Raw genomic sequence first — 16,702 nt, 5'->3', positions numbered from 1 at the left:
GGAGAAGAGGATGAACAAAAGCAGGAAGCCTCGCAGAGTAGTGAGGTGCACTGGAGGACCTAGAATAGGAAGGGTACAGCAATGTAGGTGGGGCTGTGGTGAAGGGGGGCCTTGCTCAGGTTAGACTCTCTCATGTAAGCAGTGGGGAGCAGTGAAGGCTCTCAGTAATGGAGTGACCTGATCTGATCTATGTTTTAGGCAAGTCATTTGGGAGGCAGTATACAGGATTAGAGGTTGCAGGAAAAGAGGATGTAACGGCAATAACCTAATTGATGAGGCTGGACCTCAGGCCGTGGCAGTGGGGCTGTAGGAGGGGCCAGAGCTGTGCGTGTCAACCCTGGCTGCATTAAAATCCACTGGGGGAGCTTTTAGATGTATGGATGCCTGGGTCCCATCCCCCAGGTCTTCTGATTGACTTGGTCTGTGGTGAGGCCCCAACAATCAGTATTTCTTAAAAGTTCCCCAGATGCTCCAGCTGGGATTGAATCCTCTGGGATAGAAACTGTTCACAAATAGAATAGACAGCCCTCAGCACTGAATAGATTCGGGCAATGACAGAAAAGGAGGAATTGACTAGGACTTCCTTCTACTCTGAGTAAACTTGGAGGACGGCTTTGTTTTTTTTAATTAAAGTTTTTGGAGGGACAATTGTTAGTAAAATTACATAGATTTCAGGTGTACAATTCTGTATTACATCATCTATGTCTCACAATGTGTGTTCATCACCCAGAGTCAGTTCTCCTTCTATCACCATATATTCGATCCCCCTTACCCTCATCTCCCACCCCCCACCCCCCTTACCCTCTGGTAACCACTAAACTATTGTCTGTGTCTATGAGATTTTGTTTCTCATTTGTTTGTCTTGTTCTTTTGTTGTTTTGGGTTTATATAACACATATCAGTGAAATCATATGGTTCTCTGCTTTTTCTGTCTGACTTATTTTGCTTAGCATTATAATCTCAAGATCCATCCATGTTGTCACAAATGGTCCTATTTCATCTTTTCTTACTGCCGAATACTATTCCATTGTGTATATATACCACAACTTCTTTATCCATTCATCTATCGAAGGACATTTTGGTTGTTTCCATGTCTTGGCCACCGTAAACAAAGCTGCAATGAACATTGGAGCACATGTGTCTTTATGAATAAATGTTTTCAGATTTTTTGGGTAGATACCCAGGAGAGGGATTGCTGGGTCATACGGTAATTCTGTTCTTAATTTTTTGAGCAACCTCCACACTGCCTTCCATAGCGGCTGCACAAGTCTGCATTCCCACCAACAGTGTATGAGAGTTCCTTTTTCTCCACAGCCTCTCCAACACTTGTTACTATTTGTCTTGTTGATGATAGCCATTCTGACTGGGGTGAGGTGATATCTCATTGTGGTTTTTATTTGCATTTCTCTGATGATTAGTGATGTTGAACATTTTTACCATATGTCTATTGGCCATTTATATGTCCTCTTTGGAGAAATGTCTCTTCAGGGAGGACAGCTATTAAAATGTGTTAATTCCAATCTATAGTACATCTAAACAAGGGACTAGTTTACACTCATTAAAAAGTATGTGTATGAGGAAACTTTTAGTCACAAAGCAAAGTTTTTATTATAATATTAAACAGAACAGTAGAAAACCGTATATACATTATGACCTCAACTATGTAAAAACATAGAAAAGAAATCAGAAGAAAATGGATAGGAAATATTCACACTGGTTGCTCTGGGTAGTGGGGTTATAGGTGATTTTATTTCCTTTTTTTATATTAGCTCTATTTTGCGAAATTTCTAAATATCATATACAAGGTCAGACAATTAAGTTCGTGAACTCATCCTAGAAAAAGTGCTACATACCTCATTGCTGAATATCACTACAGTCACCTTCGAAGTACTCCCGTTGGGAAGCTGTGCACTGATGCCTGTGCTTAGTCCACCCTTCAAAGCAATTTTGGAACTCTTTTTCTGGAATGGTCGTCAGAGCTGTCATCATATTACCCTTGACGTCCTAAATGTCATCAAAATGTCTTCCTTTCAATATTTCCTTTATCTTTGGGTAAAGAAAGAAGTCATTGGGGGCCAGATCAGGTGAGTAGGGAGGGTGTTCCAATCCAGTTATTTGTTTACTGGCTAAAAACTCCCTCACAGACAGTGCCGTGTGAGCTGGTACATTGTTGTGATGCAAGAGCCATGAATTGTTGGTGAAAAGCTCAGGTTGTCTAACTTTTTCACGCAGCCTTTTCAGCACTTCCAAATAGTTAACTGTTTGTCCAGTTGGTACAAATTCATAATGAATAATCCTTCTGATATCAAAATAGTTTAGCAACACTGTTGCAATAAGTTCTCGAACTTAAGTGTCAGACCTTGTATACCATTTAGAATAGAAAAGAATATTTTATAAAAGAAGCCCCCACCCAAAACATTAAAGTTTTAGGACTTAAGGGAGAAAACCTTGACTTGTTTTGAGAAGCTACTTGGATGAAATTTGATCATACTCGTATGTCCATTCATCTAAATTTCTATCTTTCCAGGGTCTCTACTTGAACACCCAAAATGACTTTCTGACTTTTGAGATTCAGAAACATCTCACAGGGCTAAAACTGAACCTGCAAAGGGTATGTATGCTTGCAATAGCTAACTAATACACGCCTTTCTTATTTTTGTAGGACTTTTTATAACTGTGTAATAAATTATTAGCATTAAGTCCATTTCTGCATCAACGTATAGAGTGTTTTCTGTTTGCCTAACTGGATACTGTTAGATAAACAGAAAACACTCTGACTGTTACAAATGCCTATGTCCATAGAACAACAGCCATCAAATTCATGTTGAAGTAGAACACTTTGACACAGGGAAATTCTCACAGCGTGTTTCTAAGTAAAAAATGAAATTATAAAAAGTTAATGTAGTATGATGCCAATTTGAAGCTACATACCCAGATAGTGATCAGTGTTACCTCATGATCTGATATCATTCTGTGATCTTTTCTTTCTTACGTTTTCTTCATTTAGTAAATGTTCTGCAAAACATGTATTTTTTTATAATTAGAAAACATCTTATTTTAAATTAATTTTTCAGGACATCTAGATTGATATTTGGTTTTGGGGAGCCATCATACCTTCTGTAACTCCCCTCTTTAGCAATATATTTAAAATGACATTTATTTTTTAAAAAATCGGTGACAAGAGAATAGTGTCTTAACTCTGTTAACAGTATTCCAGGCTAGACTGCAGTCACTCTTATTGCCCTGTAGTCCATAATCACGCAGTAACCCCTGAAGTGGGATATGAACAGCTTTTTTCTTCTTTGTGCTCTCTTTCTAAATAATCTAAGTCACCTTACCGCACAGCAGCTGCTGAAACGTCCTCCTGACACGTATCCCCTACATGTGTCCAGCTCCAGATAATTCACTCAGCAGGTATATGAATCTTTGATTACTGACAATCTTTTATTAAAAGGATATTAGGGTTTTATACTGACTCCAATACCTGTGATGAATACTGTATTCCTGTGACGTGAAAGATATAACTGATGGACACTTGGCTCAGAAAAATTCAGCCAAAAAGATGATAGTTCCAGGTATCCAGGTTCTCTCTAGTGGTTTTTTCCCTTTGGTTTTTACCGTTTTAGTCATTTATATCATAATTTTTATTGACCCTATTTTTGAAATCCGAACACTAATTAGTGTTAATGGATTCAGTAGAAATATCCTCTACATAATGGTGACTAATCTATTTCAGTTAGTTGCATTTATTAGAGAATTATTTTGTTCTTTAATAAACCAATATGTAAAAATGAGTATATTGAAATTCCTTCTATCTACTTACAATGAAATGTGTTTTAGACATTCAAGGATGAAGATTTTTATAACCCAGGCCAGAGCCCCATCTTATTTCAATGCATAAGTGGCTAAATTTAGGGTTAAGACTAGGCCAGCATGGCTACAGCAGAGCAGAACACTGAGCTGATTATCAGTGAGTTAACCACTGAATTTAGTTAACATACGTAACCCTGACCCTAAACTTCCTTTTGTTAGAATTATCCCCATCAATGAGCTGGTGGCTTCCAATAACTGAATTATATCATGATCATAATTAGAAACACTTCTTGATTGACTGTTGGCATCAGAACCCAAAGAGTCTGATGTAGGAGCCTGCACTCTTGACAGTAGATTTTGGAATCAGACTGCCTGGGTTCCCTTCTGGCCTCTGCCACGCACCAGTGTTCACATCTATAGAATGGGGATATTAATATAGTACCCACTTTGTTGTCTTCACTTGAGGCAATATATGTGAAGTGTTTGAAACAGTTCTGGCATAGTGAGTGCTCAATACATGTTACTTGTCATTGTAATAACACTGTGCCACCTCCTAATTACAGAAGTTTAGATCTGGAAGGGACCTCAAAGATGACTAAGTTCATAGTTTTTCATCTACAGGTCACAGCCTGTTAGTGGATTGTGAAATCAATTTAAGGGCTCATGTCAGCATTTAGTAATGCAAATAAGAATATAACCATATAGAAATTATCAAAGTGCATTGCATGTAATAAGGGTAAGTGTTGTTTCATGCAACATTTGTTTTAGAGGGCTAGCAAATAGAGTTCATGCTCTGTCATCACCTGTAGGTCTCTTCTGCTGGTTCTGCCCATCCCCCGGCATGTTTGTGCTTCACTCCTAATCAATCTTACCTGTAAACTAACCTTCAGCTGTGGGAGACACATTAGCCTAATGTATTTGTATTATTGTATAACAAAAATTTCAGAAATCTAGTGATTTAAAAAGACAAAAAGGTATGATCTCACAGAATTTCTGAGGGTCAAGACTCCATGAGCAACTTAGCTGGGTGATTCTGGTCAGGGTGTCTCATGAGATTGCAGTAAAGCTGTTACTAGCTGGGGCTACAGTCATCTCAAGGCGCAACTGGGGCTGGAGGAGCTGCCTTCAAACTCACGTGGTTGTTGGCGGGCCTCAGTTCCTTGTTATGAGAACCCATGTAATAGGCCTCTTCATAGGACTGCACATGAAGTGAGACCTTGCTTCCCCCAGAGGCAGTGATCCAAGAAAGGAAGAATCTAAGATAGAACCCACTGTCTTTTATATCTTAATCTGGGAAGTGACATACCATCACTTCTGTATTTCTTTGGTTACACAGACCAACCATGGAACAGTGTAGGAGGTTAGCTATGCACAGGTGTGAATACGACAAGGCGGGGATCACTGGGGGTCTCCTTTGGGGACTGGCTACCACAGGTGCCATGAGCTGAAATGCCTGGGATGTTACATCCTCCTGGAGTGGGCTGTAACCAGTGAGTAAGTAGGGATGAAATAGGAAATCCCAGCTCTCTGCCTCAAGGCGAGTCAAATTCTGTGGTGCATTTTCTGTGCCAGAGCTCCCCAGCGGATCAGGCTAGGACTTCACCTGAAATCTTACCCTTGGTTGATTTCAACCCCTTTTCTGCTCTGCCTCCTCTACTTCCATACTGGTTTATTCGGGAAACACATCCTTGATATATCACTTGCACTCGAGTCTTTATCTGAAGGTCTGCTTCTAGAAAACCAGACCTAGGACAAAGTGGGCATATGTGTGTGTGTGTGTATGCGTGCGCTCATGCTCACACGCATGCATGCAAGCACTGGGTCAATATAAAATATTTCTTAACTGTAAATCATGGTATAAAATGTTGAATTGAAAAAAAGAATCCTGATCTATATCTATCCCTTCATTTTATAACAGTAAACTGAGGCCCAGACAGGTAAAGTGATTAACCCAAGATTATCCAACCCTTAGTGGTCAGATGAGCCCTTGGTTTTATTTTGACTTCCTATTCCTAGCTTCTGGTTGTAAAATCGCCTCCATTGGATTGACTCCACCTCTGCCTCTTGATAGTTGTTTGATTTAAATCAATTCAGTCCTTCTGGGCCTTAGTTTCCTGGTCTGGAACCTGGGGATAATAACTGCTCTAAGTACAAAGACATGGTTGGATAGAAATGAAATAAGATTTCAGGCTTCACCATTTACTGGCTTTTTTTCCTCCAATTTTTTTATCGTGCTAAAATACACAACATAAAATTTACCACCTTAACTATTCTTAAGTATACAGTTCAGTGGTATTAGGTACATTCATATTGCTGTGCAGCTGTCACCACCATCCATCTTCGGAACTCTTTTCATCTTGCAAAACTAACACTCTATACCCATTAAACAATAATACCCTATTCTCCTCTTCCCCTAGCTCCTGACAACCACAATTTGACTTCCTGTCTCTATGATTTACCATTCACTGCCTTTTTGACCTTAAGCAAATAATGCATTTTCATTCTCCTCATCTTGGGTAAAAAGAGACTAATACTTTCTAGTGTATAGTTTATCAAAATACCTGGCATATACAATCAGTGGCAGCTGAAATTACTATCATGTACTTGGAAGTGCTTTGTAAACTATAAAGAACCATAAAAACGTGAATTATTGTGGTCATTATTATAACACTATACCTAGATAGGACCCCAAATTCTGCTTATTCGTTTGGCGTTATACATCAAAACATTATAAATTTTTGATCAAACTCATGTCATTATTTAAAAGCAAACTATGGTAATGGTAACACCAAGCTTGTTTTCCTGTTTTTCCTTATGGTCAAATTATCTGAAAAATAATTTTATGAACAAATGACTTTAGTTCTTTGTGTCTCACAAGCTGGTAACATTTCTGACAGTAAGGTAGAATTTGATAATGCTTAGCCTCAAGGGACCCTTCTTTGATTAAAGAAGTGGAATGATTTTATAGTATGTATTAACATGAGCTTATCTCTCCATTTGGAGTTACTGCCACTCTGTCCTGATGGATCAAATATTTCAAAATTTTAAGAAGAAATAGTTAAATGGATATGTATCATGTAAACAGAAATTTTAGCAGAAACCAGAAGAAAAGATGTTTAGAAATGTAATAATTTGTGGCCCATGTTTAGAAAAAACCTACTTGGACTTGGGTTAGCCTGTCTGCAAGATAGAAGAATGAACTTGCCTACACAGGGAAAAAATTAAGCCTGATTCTGGCTGAGGGACTATAAACTAGTTTTTGGTTTTTCGCTTTTTTGGTTAAAAAAACAATTGAATTCATTGAAAACTATGGCCCTCCATGCAAAGAAATAAGCACCCATATACATTTCTGGTGGAAAATAGTATATCTCTTGTGAGAGGCAATTTGGCAATATTTATCAAAATTACAGATGTAGTTTGGACCCAGGAATTCTACTTTTGGACACGTACATGTGTGCACATATATGTCACTTATTCTGTCAAGTGTCTCTTTCATAGCTGAATAGATTATATAGATAATCTAGGGTCCCTAATTAGTTGGGGAGACTTTTATAGGCATCAAAATGGACATTTATCAACCACGTGTGTGTAAAATGTATATGCAACATTGTTCACTGTAGCTTTTGTTATTTTGGTAAAAGTTAAAGCTTTGGAAACTACCATTGTCCATCAATTTAGGTTTGGTTTAAGAAATTATGATACATCCACACAATAAAATGCTATACAAATTTGAGAAGATTGAGGATGCTTTTTATGTGTTGATAAGCTACAAAATCTAAAATATTAATTAAAATGGCAAGATGCAGTACCATACATATGCTAACTTTTGTGTAAAAAAAAGGAAATACAAATATTTGTGTTCAAACACTGGTAGGGTAAACAAGCAAGCAAACTAAATACCCACTTTCTCAAAACTGGAGGTAAAATAATAAAATGTGTATGTTAAATCCTCCCCTTTGTATAAAGAAGTGTACTAATAATTCAAAAACAAAGCTTCCCAACATTTGGACTCATCTCTGAGAGCATCAGACATCTCCCAAACCTAGAGACACGTGAAGCTGAGCAGCCACCTGGAAGCCAATTATGTGTCTTTAAGATAGATGATGTGCTAAGGATTGAAAAACATTACTTTTGCTCCATCCTCTTTTTAAGTCCTCAAGCACAGGAATGTATTTGGAATTTGCTGGGTTTTCTCCTCCTTTGGGAACTCAACCAAAACTGAGGCAAAAAGAGTTTCATTCTTATATCCTCTTATACAGTTTTACCTTTCACTAGCAGAATGCAGTATCGAGCTTATCAGTCGAAAGTCATAAAATTGTCCTGCACATCTTACCACTTAGGTTATCGGTTACTTCATCTACTAAATCACAATTGAGCAATTGTTCTCACCCCTGTATTCCCTGCCTTACCTAGCACAGGGCCTCATTTAACACATGCTCAATAAATGTTTGGGGAATTCAACCACCTGCTTTATTTTCCATTGAAAAAAATCAGCGAGGTACAGATAAAATGTTAAACTGATTTAAATTTCAGTTGTGAAATTAAAATCTAGAACCACTACCTTCCTTTTGAAATGAGAAATGCTTATCTCAAAAAACCCTTAGTTTTAGCATTTTGGAAAACATGCTCTGGTGTTTTGATTTCCAATCCCTAGATAATCGAGGCAAAACAATTTTCAACACTACTGGAACTTAAACCAGTGGTAGAGACTATACAATTTATTGATTTGGTTTTTTGGGATATATTTAGTCATCTTGTATATTTGTTTCTTTATTTTTTTTCTCCTGATACTAGTTGATGGTCAAGATATAATTTTATAAGCTTTCTAAAGTAGCTGAATTATTGCCAGCTATTAGACAACTACAATTGCCTTTTCAATTTCGAACCTTGGAAGCTGAGTTCTACCAAAGCATACCTTCTCATTAATTCAATTTGCTTCAAATTTGGTGCATTCCATAAACAAAATCAAGTAAGTGGTGATAATTATACTATGGAAAGCGTAAAAGTATAGGGTCTAGACTGAGAGAAATGTTACAGACTAGAAGAAAATATTTGCAAATTCTATATTTGATAAAAGTCATATATCCAGAACATATAAAAAAACTCTTACAACTCAGTAACAAAAATAATTAAAATGAGGAAAAGGTTTGAATAGATATTTCACCAAAGAAGACATGCAACTGGATAATAAGCACATTGAAAGATACTCAATATTATTAGTCATTAGGGGAATGCAAATAAAAACAAAAATGAGATACCACCTTATACCCACAAGAATGGCTACAATCAGAAAGAGATTAAAAAGTGTTAGGGAAGATATGGAGAAATGGGAACCTAATACACTGGTGGTGGATATGTAAAATGGTACAGGAACTTTGGAAAAAGTTTGGCAGCATCTTAAAAAGGTAAACATGCATTTACCTTATGAATCAGCAATTCGGCTGGTTATCTATCCCCCAAAAATGAGAATAACGTGTACACAAGGACTAATACGTGAGTGTTCATAGCAGCATTATTTATAATAGTCAAAAACTGAAAACAATCCAAATGATTGTCAACTGGAGAGTAAAGAAACAAAGTGTGGCATGTCCACACAATGCAATTTTATTTGGCAATAAAATGAAACAACGGACTGATATAGGCTACAGAATGGATGAACCTCAAAAGCACTTTGCTAAGGGAAAGAAAGCAGACAAAGAAGCCTACATGCTATACAAGAATTGGGAAATCCACATAGACAGAAATTTGATAGTGGTAGCCTGGGACTGGGAGTTAAAATTTTTTTTTTAAAGAATAGAGAGTGACTAAAAGTGGGTAGGAGTGGTCTTAACGGGGCGGTGGAAATGTCCTAAAATTGGATTTTGGTGATGTTTACGAACTATAAATTTACTAAAAAGCATTTAATTGTACACTTAAAATAAATGAAGTTTATGATATAACATTAAATCTCAATAAAGCCGTTAAAGTGTTTTTAAAAATTCAGATTACAGGTATTCTTTTTGACATTTTATCCTGAATTTTTTTCTTAATTATCAAACTTAGATTTGAAGATGTGTTTGCATATCTTTTTTGTAAATTAAGGAATATCTGTTCATTGAAGAAAATTCAGGAAATATATACAAGAAAAATCCTTTGCAGCTGCTATGCAAGGCAGTGTGGAGATTCCTCAAAAAATTACGAATAGAATTACCATATGACCCAGCAATCCCTCTCCTGGGTAGCTACCAAAAAAATCTGAAAACATTTATTCATGAAGACACATGTGTTACAGTGTTCATTGCAGCTTTATTTACGGTGGCCAAAACATGGAAACAACCAAAATGTCCTTCGATAGATGAATGGATAAAGAAGTTGTGGTATATATACACAATGGAATACTATTCAGCGGTAAGAAAAGATGAAATAGGACCATTTGTGACAACATGGATGGATCTTGAGATTATAACGCTAAGCGAAATAAGTCAGAAAAAGCAGAGAACCATATGATTTCACTGATATGTGGTATATAAACCCAAAACAAAAGAACAAAACAAACAACTGAAAGAACAAAAACTCATAGACCCAGACAATAGTTTAGTGGTTACCAGAGGGTAAGGGGGGAGGGGGGTGGCAGATGAGGGTAAATGGGGTCAAATATATAGTGATGGAAGGAGAACTGACTGGGTGGTGAACACACAATGGGATTTATAGATGATGTAATACAGAATTGTACACCTGAAATCTATGTAACTTTACTAACAATCGTCACCCCAATAAACTTTAATTTAAAAAAAAATCCTTTGATTCAACTCCCTAAGCTAAATATTCTCAGTATTTTGGTGTATACCTTTTGTAGAGGGCACCCATCATAGCCCATATATTCATGGTTACCCATTAGCTTTGGATAATCTTTCTATAGAGGAGGGTATAATGGTTTTAAAACCTGTCAAAATTCTTTTTTTTAAAGATTTTATTGGGGAAGGGGAACAGGACTTTATTGGGGAACAGTGTGTACTTCTAGGACTTTTTTTCCAAATCAAGTTATTGTCCTTTCAGTCTTAGTTGTGGAGGGCGCAGCTCAGCTCCAGGTCCAGTTGCCATTGCTAGTTGCAGGGGGTGCAGCCCACCATCCCTTGCGGGAGTCGAACCGGCAACCTTGTTGTTGAGAGGACGTGCTCCAACCAACTGAGCCATCCGGAAGCTTAACGGCAGCTCAGCTCAAGGTGCCGTGTTCAGTCTTAGTTGCAGGGGGCACTGCCCACCATCCCTTGTGGGAGTCGAGGAATTGAACTGGCAACCTTGTGGTTGAGAGCCCACTGGCCCATGTGGGAATTGAACTGGCCATCTTCGGAGTTAGGAGCATGGAGCTCTAACCACCTGAGCCACCGGGCTGGCCCCATGTCAAAATTATTGATCCCATCAAAAGGTGGAGTCTAATCCCCTTTTTCTTGAACCTGGTGAACATTTGTAGTTAGCAACTAGAATGTGGCAGAAATGATGCTGTTTGACTTCTGACCCGAGGTTATGAAAGGCTATACCACTTCTACATAGCTCTGTCTTTTGGGATGCTCACCCTTGAAACTTAACCATCATGTTGGAAAGAAGCCCAGGCCCCATGATGTCAAATGCTGGCTTTCCAGATGTCACCCGACCAACACATCGATAAGACAAAGCTGAGTATATTGCTTGGAGCACTATCTTGTGGAGTTTGAGAGTGTCTCAGTGAGGGAAGACAATATATCTGGTGATATACTGAGAGTTGGAAGGTGGGTTTGAAGTGGGTCTTTCCATATAAGGACTTGAATAGATTTGGGTAAAGATCTTAGGATTGGTGGCCACAAGGTGAGCATTTTGAAGCTGGAGGCTCAAACCGTCTTGGTATATAAACACTTCTGTTGAAGAGTGATGGTTCTTTCTGGAAGTTCCTATCAAAAACAATAATTTTATTTACAAAAATTATTTTATCTTCCTGGGCAGCAGTCTACTGGAATACTAAAGTTATGCAAAATATATATATATATATATATATATATATATATATATATATATATATATATATATATATATGGTGGAATAGTAAATTCAAGTTAATGTAGAAAGTAAGCTGTGAAGGGGTAAATATTTTGGTTCTTATGGAGAGGACACATGTAGGTGTCTGGCCAGTGGCCCCAGGGAAAGTCACAGCCTGAAAGCCATCGTCAGTCACTGGACATGTAAGTGAGTGAGCTGTCAGAGAATTCTAGCCCCCAGTTACACTGAGCCAAGCAGACTAACCTCTGAACCTTGCCCAAATTGCAGATTTGTGAGCAAAATAAAAGTTGTTGCCCTAAGCCACTAAATTTGTGGATGGTTTATTACACACCAGTAGATAACCAGAACAAGGAAATTCCCCTATCAGAGTCCAGCTTCCCCAACACAGGAGTAAAAACTCAAATTGACAGCCCCACTTGCATCGAGTTGCAGGGATGTGACCTAGACCCTGTCAGTCAGATGCACCCATGTGAGACTCCAGTTTAGAAGTAAGCAATCTGTGATGCTTCTGTTTCTTCTGAGATGTATTTAGCCTCTAATGGTGGCAATGACAGGAGTTTCCTGGTGTTTGCAAAGTTGAGTTCCTGCCACAGATACAGCATCAGGATGACAGCAATGAGGGCTTCCTTTAGTGATCAGTGGCAGTAGTAGTTTATCAAGTCTGTTTTGAGGTAGCATTTTGGGTTCTGTTCCTGGAAATTTAGCTTCAAACCCAATTCTCGAGCCCACTGCCCAATAGTGACAACTATTAATGAGTGACTTTTCTGCTTAATAATGCACCTGATCAAGAGAATGGTACCAGAAGTGGTTGCAGGCAATTTATCTTCAGGAAAATTGGGGTAAATCGCTGGTTGATTATCTCTTTTAAGTGTTGACGTTTCTGAAAACCTGAGTGGTGCGAAGTCAGACCAAGACATGCATCAATCAAACAGCTAATTAAGTTATCTGTGCTTACTAGGAACACCAGGCTTGTTTTGAGTAAGGCTCTGGGGATGTAGGTGCAGGTGTAATGGAATAATATGAAAGGCTTAAGGAATTTAAAATTTACGGTGGAATTTAGTTGCTTCTAACTGAACTTGACAGTTGAAAGAAAGAGAAGGGCTCATGTCAAGGCAAAAGCAGAAAGCTGTGCAGTTTCTGTGATTTTATTTAAAGACTTTCTTACCATTTGCAGCCACTGGACTAAGATAGCTAAAACAGAACTCAAATTTTGATTCTTAGGTTTCTGTATGAAACCATTGATTTACCAGATACTTTACATAAAATTTATATTTGGATTGTGAGGGAGTGGGATCCCAGAATTGAAATGGAGACCCGTAGGACATCAGTAACTCAGTACCCCAAACTCCATAGAGCCTTCCTTCCTCTCCTGGTTGATGAGGCTGTTCATTCCTTGAAGACTCTGTAACAACCTTGCTGAGAGTGTTACCTTGAAAAGGAGAGAGAATTTCACCCTTAGCCCACTACTCCTGATTATTGCCACACCTAAACTGCAATGGGTCATGGCAGGCTCCAGTTGGCAAATTACAAATTTACTATTAATACTGTATATTGGCAAAATCAGAATATGTTCAATGAGTGCTATACCAAGGAAATCAGAACAGAACGTAAGATCAGGCTGAATTCATTGTTTAGGAAGCGCTTATGAGGCAATTTCATTTTGCTAGCTTAAGGTGCTGGAAGTGATTCTAACGGTTTGTTCAGTTAGATTCAATAAGGAGGCCAGGGTAAGGGAACTTGAGATGCTAAAAGTTTCTTGCTGTGATATCGGTGAAGGAATCCAAAGGCAGGAAGATAGAAATATTGTAGTGGATTTATTATGCTCACCCATTCAGGTCACATGGTTTGATATTTTATACTTAGAGCTTCTGCCATAATCTCCTCTAATTGTGTGTGAGATAAATAGGCAGTGGACCAAGTCACCAGTATAACATGTAGTTAAATCTGAAAACTGATAGCAATAACCCAGATGCACCCTTTCCAAGGACAGAATGCAGGGCACTCAGTGATGCAATAAAGTGTGCTTCATCAGTGACTAGAGACAGCTAATGCCCACTGGCCTTGGAAGGTGGTGGGAAAAATATTCGACACTGCTTTGCCCCTGCTGGCCACTTGGAGTACCAGCCAGTGTGGTATGTATTAAGCCACAGCCTGCAAGATGCATGAAACTGCTAGGTCCCAATTGATGGTATCGATGGGCAATTATAGGTTAAGTCAGAGATGCTCAACCAGGGGTGGTTTTGCCCCCCAGAGGGTATTTGGCAATATCTGTAGACATTTTTGGCTTGTGCAAATGGAAGGATGCTACTGACACCCAAAGAGTAGAGATCAGGGATGGTGCTAAACATCCCATAATGCACAGGACAGCCCCCACTCCTGCCCCAACAAAGAACTATATAGCCCCAAATATCAATAGTTCCAAGGATGAGAAACCCTAGGTTAGGTGTATGTAAAACATGTACAGGAAATAGAGTGACCAACCCTGCCATGCTGCATGTAGAACAGAGGTTGGCAAACATTTTCTTTAAAGGGCCAGAGAGCGAATATTTTAGGCTTTGTGGATCATATGGTCTCTGTTTCAACCATAGACAATACATAAAGGAAAGAGAGAGAGTTTGTGTTCCAGTAAAACTCTGTGTTCCAGTAAAACTTTATTTACACGAACAGGTCATGGGCTGGATTTGGCCTAAGGCAGGAGTTTGCCAACCCCAGATACAGAAATTAGCCTGAAGAGTATTTCTACAGTGGTTTTGTCATTTGTTGTATTGTTTGATAATGCTTTTTATTTTGCAATAAACCCTTTCAGTTACAATGAGCTAAAACAATGAAGTGCATGATTTATTAATGACAAATGAACTACTGGACTGCCATTTCTAGAAAAAGTTGGTCATAGACATGTAATTTGCACAAAATTTTGGGAGACATTTACCATCCACCCTGGGAGCCAAAATATTATAATTGACTATGTAAAATCAAGAAATATAAACTGGGGGCCGGCCCGGTGGCTCAGGCGGTTAGAGCTCCGTGCTCCTAAGTCCAAAGGCTGCCGGTTCGATTCCCACATGGGCCAGTGGGCTCTCAACCACAAAGTTGCCAGTTCAATTCCTCAACTCCCGCAAGGGATGGTGGGCAGCGCCCCCTGCAACTAAAATTGAACACAGCATCTTGAGCTGAGCTGCCGTTAAGCTCCCGGATGGCTCAGTTGGTTGGAGCGTGTCCTCTCAACCACAAGGTTGCTGGTTCGACTCCCGCAAGGGATGGTGGGCTGTGCCCCCTGCAACTAGCAACGGCAACTGGACCTGGAGCTGAGCTGCGCCCTCCACAACTAAGACTGAAAGGACAACAACTTGAAGCTGAACAGAACCCTCCACAACTAAGATTGAAAGGACAACAACTTGACTTGGAAAAAAGAAGTCCTGGAAGTACACACTGTTCCCAATAAAGTCCTGTTCCCCTTCCCCAATAAAAAAAAAAAAAATCTAAAAAAAAAAGAAATATGAACCAATTAAGAATGTATAAATATTCATTTTGAAACTTAGTAATTCATTTAAGAAGCCTGGGCCTGAGAACAATAGTTTAATATGTACATCTTCAGAAGGTGTATTTATAGATCACTCTGTAAAGGGTGACTTTTCATTCAGATCAAATAATCATTTTACTAATATCATAAGTTTTTATTCCAAGTTTTTATGTGCGTATATTAAAAATGAAATGATAGACATTATTGTGTTTGATCCATTAGCACAAGAACTGAAAAAAGAATTAAGTGAGGTCAGTTTTATGTCAGTAGTATTGGAAGGTTCAAATGGAAAACATGTTAATCACAATGATGGTTCCATTTTTTTATTAGTTTCAGGTGTACAAAACAATGTAATAGTTAGACATTTACACCTCTCACAAAGTGATAACCCCCCCAATCTACTACCCATCAGACATCATATATGTTACAATTCCATTGACTATATTCCCTATACTGTACTGCACATCCCATGACTCTATATATAGGTATATATTTAACTTCAGCTTCGGGTGTACAGTACAGTGGTCAGGCGTCTCCACAGTCCATGAAGTGGTCTCCCTAATAAGTCCAGTGCCCATCTGGCACCCTACATAATCTTTACAACATTATCGATTGTATTCCCCATACTGTATTTCACATCCCCGTGACTATATTGTGACTACTTGTTTGTACCTTCTAATCCCTTCACCTTCTCGTCCATACCCACCTCCCGTCTAGCAACCATCAGGTTTTTTCCCTATATCTCTGAGTCTATTTCTGTTTTGTTTGTTCATTTATTCTGTTCTTTAGATTCCACATATAAGTGAGATCATATGGTATTTGTCTTTCTCCGTCTGACTTATTTCACTTAGCATAATGTTCTCTAGGTCCGTCCATATCGTTGCAAATGATAAGATTTCATTCTTCTTTGTGGCCGAGTAACACTCCATTGTATAAATGTACCATAGTTTCTCTTTTTTTTTTTTTTCAGCTTTATTTTTTAAGTATGTTTTTCCAGGACACATCAGCTCCAAAGTCAAGTAGTTGTTTCAATCTAGTTGTGGAGGGCACAGCTCACAGTGGCCCATGTGGGGATCGAACCAGCAACCTTGTTGCTAACAGCACCACACTCTAACCAACTGAACTAACTTGCTGCCCCATTACCACAGTTTCTTTATCCAATTGTCTGTCGATGGGCATTTTGTTGTTTCTTTGTCTTGGCTATTTTGAATAGCGCTACAATAAACATAGGGGTGCATATATTTTTTCAAATTAGTGTTTTGGATTTCTTTGGATAAATATCCAGGAGTGGAATTGCTGGGTCATAAGGTAGTTCCATTTTCAATTTTCTGAGGAACCTGCATACTATTTTCCATAGTG

At 38.5% G+C, this 16,702-nt stretch overlaps 1 long non-coding RNA gene across 11 annotated transcripts in view; it reads left to right on the top strand.

Moving 5' to 3' along the window:
* Positions 1-16,702, top strand: part of LOC141569739 (uncharacterized) — a 204,949-nt gene that overhangs the window by 4,412 nt on the left and 183,835 nt on the right. For all 11 annotated transcript variants that reach the window (XR_012493505.1, XR_012493501.1, XR_012493503.1 and 8 more), the window contains exon 2: positions 2,528-2,611. This is a non-coding gene — a long non-coding RNA (uncharacterized LOC141569739). The remainder of the gene's footprint in view (positions 1-2,527; positions 2,612-16,702) is intronic.

The sequence above is a fragment of the Rhinolophus sinicus genome, chromosome X (genome assembly GCF_036562045.2).
Source record: "Rhinolophus sinicus isolate RSC01 chromosome X, ASM3656204v1, whole genome shotgun sequence".
In the NCBI taxonomy this organism is placed as follows: domain Eukaryota; kingdom Metazoa; phylum Chordata; class Mammalia; order Chiroptera; family Rhinolophidae; genus Rhinolophus; species Rhinolophus sinicus.
This window is presented reverse-complemented; position numbering and strand designations above follow the sequence as displayed.